Source organism: Fragaria vesca, linkage group LG1 (genome assembly GCF_000184155.1).
Source record: "Fragaria vesca subsp. vesca linkage group LG1, FraVesHawaii_1.0, whole genome shotgun sequence".
Taxonomy (NCBI): domain Eukaryota; kingdom Viridiplantae; phylum Streptophyta; class Magnoliopsida; order Rosales; family Rosaceae; genus Fragaria; species Fragaria vesca.
Window position 1 is genome coordinate 11,787,278 of NC_020491.1, and position 4,388 is coordinate 11,791,665.

Below are 4,388 nucleotides of genomic sequence, written 5' to 3' on the forward strand. Positions count from 1 at the left end.
CTCTCTCTCTCTCTCTCTCTCTCTCCTCTCTCTCTCTCTCTCCTCAAACTAGATCCGCCGGTGCTGGAATCACAAGGTGGCAGAGTACTAGTCGAAGAATGAAATGGATGAAATGATTGACAAGCCTTAGATGCCCATGCATAAGATTACGGCTTCGCTAGACAACCTGGAACTCACAACCTAACTTCTCCAAACACAACATTGATATTTGTGTGGTTCTATGGTCAGCTGACGTTAGATCACACCAATTTAAATCCAAGGGCTGAGAGATAATGAAGTTAAATTGAACTATAATTTATTAATTTGTATTTTGAATCATTTTCAGTTACTATATCCTCTAAATTTTCTACACACGCATCTTCTCCCAATCTCCTTGTCTTCTCCATCTCCTCTTCTCACAAATCTCATGGCAAGATCAACACCCAATTTTCATGATTTCCAAATGTCCATTCTAATTTCCAATTTCCAATTTTCGTAACCTTCTTGCATGTTTCTCAAATTCGAGCATAGTGAGATTATCAAATCACAAGAAGAACAATACATTTTCTGGCCTTGAAGCTGAGCTGACTGTGAGGAAGCCGAAGACACCCAAAACACCAATACCTTCAAAACCCGATTCAAGAGAGAGGGTGTAGAAGGTGGAAAGCGAAATTTGGCCCTCCATCTGTGGATAATGTAACGCCCCGTATCTAACTTTACCTATTTACTTGATGTTTCTACGAGTAACTGAGGAATTTAACCATGCTCGGTAACCTAGTAAGGTAATGTTCAAGTTTATTTTCGAGTTTCTTTCAAAAAGCCAAATTCTTCTGTTAAGACCCCGATGTCGTAGTATGCGAAGTTCACCGATGTCTTTGGATTATTTTTTAGAGCTTCGAGCTATTTTCTACGATTTATCAAAGTTTGGTACAAAGAAATTAATTTTCTGAAATTAGAAAATAACTCATTTAATCTGGACCGTCAGATCAATTAGGGTTTTAATCTCAGCTGTTGACTCAAGTATAAAAGAGAAAAGATGGGTTGACTTCGGTAAAAAAACCCACACTCTGTGTTGACATGAGCCCAGACTTCTCTCTCTTCCTCTCCTCCTGCCTCCGCCATCTCCGGCGCGTTGTCGCCGATTCCAGCCACCTCAAACGACAAGTCCACCACCAAAATGATCCTCTCCTTCTCTTCTACCTAACCCAATCCATTAAACTCACGTGCAGTTCGATTCAAAGCCAAATCGAGTGGGTGAAGCCTCAGCTGTTTTCCAGCGAATCCTCGAGATTCCGACCACGAGCTGACGAGTGGATGGTAGGGTTAGCTTCCTCTCTTCCTTCTTCATATTCTGGTTCTTTATTTTCCTCGATTTGAGCCCTAATCCCAAAAACCCTCCTTTTGTTTATCTGGGTTTCTCGAGGTCGTTCTCCGGCGAGGCCGTGCAGCGTCTTCCTTTCTTTCTACGTCCCTCTTCCTCCTTCCTACTGTCATCGTAGTGACCAGACGAGGATCTTGACAAGCCTAGGAGATGGATTGAGCTACTGGTCTATGGATTAGAGCAGATTGAAACATATTGATTTTGGAGCAATCAGAGCAAAAAGGTGGATTTGGGTAGATCCCGGCAAGTCGCCGGAATTAGGCGAGATATTCCGGCAAATCACCGGAATCTGACAAGCAATTCGGGCAAGTCATCGGAATCTGACGAGGGACTCCAACTAAGGTAGTTTTCCGGCAGGAGCTAATGAGATAGTTTTCGAGGACATTATTTCTAATTCGAATTGTACTTCCGAAATGGGAAAATTTGGGTTGTAATCGGAAAACTTGCTAAGTTAGGAAAGTTTCCATTTTAGGAAACATTCCATTTATAGAAACTTCCCATTTATAGTAATTTAGTGGGTTTTCCAGATTAATGTGTTATGTATGTTTTTGAGTCCTTGAAATTACACTAGTTTGATTAATCAAAACTGAAGGTTACCAAAATGATCTATTTAGCGTAAAGGTTAGGTATCCTTAGTGATTCATGAATTATTAAGCGACACCCAAGTGTGTAACGGTTAGTATGACGTTTGATGAAATGACTCGGATCGTTAAGTCAAGGGTTAATCTGGTAAATGTCGAAAGTCGAAACAGCGTTAATCGGTCAATCTTGGTCAATCCAGGAACCTTAGTCAAACTAGGATAGGGGTTGAGTCCATAATTGTTTCAGAGTTCGGTCTGACCGATTTGTTTTACAGCTTATCATCAGGCGTGAGATTGACTTGAGGATTGAGATTTTTGGAGGCAGTGCTCGAGGAGTGTTTCGAGCATTGGGAAGCTTAAGCCTATTACTGTGAGTGGACGTTTGTTTTAAATTAAATGCATGCAATGGTTTTATATTTAATGATTGATTTTATTTTACTGAATCTTAATTAGTGGAATTGATTTCCTTTTGTGAAATATTTTCGTGAAGTTATTTTCGGAAGTAAATATTCTTATTTTAATTGTTAACTTCGCTATTTGGAAAGTTACCAAAAATGAGATTTTCGGTAGAGTCGTATACATATTGTCTTCTTTTATAATTTGCAATTTTCATTAATTTGGAAAGTTACCCAAAATAGTTTTAATTGTTAACTTCGCTATTTGGAAAGTTACTAAAAATGAGATTTTCGGTGGAGTCGTATACATATTGCCTCCTTTTATAATTGACAATTTTCATTAATTTGGAAAGTTACCCAAAATGGAATTTTCGGTGGATATATATATATATAAAGACAGTATGTATATAAATGCTAGCTAGCCATACGTGTCTGTCCGTCATAATGGTGTAGCGATTAGCGGCCCTTATAGTGTGACGTGAGTGTGGGACGCAAGCGTTGTAGCCCTATATGAATGTAGGAATTCATATAGAGGGTAATAGGCACGTATATACACCCGTCTTTTCCGCCATAATGGTGCAGCGATTAAACAGCACCATTATGGTGTGACGTGAGCGTGAGATATAAGTGTCGTAGCTCTGTATGAATTAGAATTCATACATGGAGTATTCAGATGTGTGTAAATACATACTTATATACTAGAGCTTGAAAGGCTCAATATCTTATAGTATTAGAGATTAGCGGAGCTAGTCGCGTATTTCAATATTTGTCAATTTTGCGCTAGTCGCGTATTTCAATATTTGCCAATTTCTGAGTTAAGAGTTTTACTATTTATTACATGCATCGCAGTTTCCCTGAAGAAATTAAATCGGAAAAGTCTTATTTAATTATTTGTTTATTTTAAATTTTATTTTTTTCCACTCACTCTAACGTTTTCAAATGCTTCTCCCCTGGGCTCTTCGGTTTTAAATGCCCAGTTTGCAGGTTAGCTTAGTTGAGGTCAAACGTGCATGGAGTCGATGCATAGTCTATAATATAGCTTCCGCTTATTTGTATATTTCTGTTTCATTCCTTCACTATTAGAGTTGCTATGATCCTATGAATGTTGGTTGTGAGATTATTTTTAGTTTAGCACATAACTTGGGAGGTGTTGTGAATTTGGGGAGCACGGATGCTCCAGGAGTATAAGGTTGGAGTTTGAAGTGTTTTCTGGTGTTTTAGGAAGAGTTGTCAATTTTCAAATAAGGTTATGCCGAATTTTCGGTAGCATCTCCTTTAGAGGTGGTCCTCGCATAGTTTGCTTCGGATTGGGTCTTGACAAATAATCTCCACAAGGTACCCACATTAAATACCTTTCAGGACGATCAAAGACCCTATGTGCTTTAAGAGTAGCAACCCAGCCTCAAACCAATGAAAACACACCCATATCGACACACCAAAACATAACAAGAATGTGAAAGTTACAGTCTTGAAGATCAGGTTGTGGATGAAAGGTCATGAACTAAGTTCAATTGGAGAGATCACTGGTACTCAGCTTCTCTTATTGAAGATTCAGACCCTAAATTGCCTACCCCATTTCAAGTTCTGAACAAGTAATAAGATTTGGGTAACGAAACTCTTCCGTGTTCGGCGAAAACGGTCTTCGTCTTCAACAATTTTTACCTAGGTTTGTGAGAAGACACAAAAGAGGAGACAAAAGAGAAGACGTCTTTGGGAAAGTGATAAGAGTCTTGATCTTGTTCCCAACTAATAATTAAAAGTGATTAAAAAATATAAAACACTAAATTAAACTTGATTATATCTCCGCCCAAGAATTTAAACGAGCTATGATCTGACGGTAAGTGACCAAATCCCCCTTGGTCAGTCACTAACCAGGTGAACGAGACTGTGATTACTTAATAGAGAAAGGACGTCGCACAACTAAATTCCACATAAACTCTAACCCTAGCCTGTGTTAGAGAGAGAGAGAGAGAGAGAGAGAGAGAGAGAGAGAGAGAGAGAGAGAGAGAGAGAGAGAGAGAGAGAGAGAGAGAGAGAGAGAGTAGTAGTTAG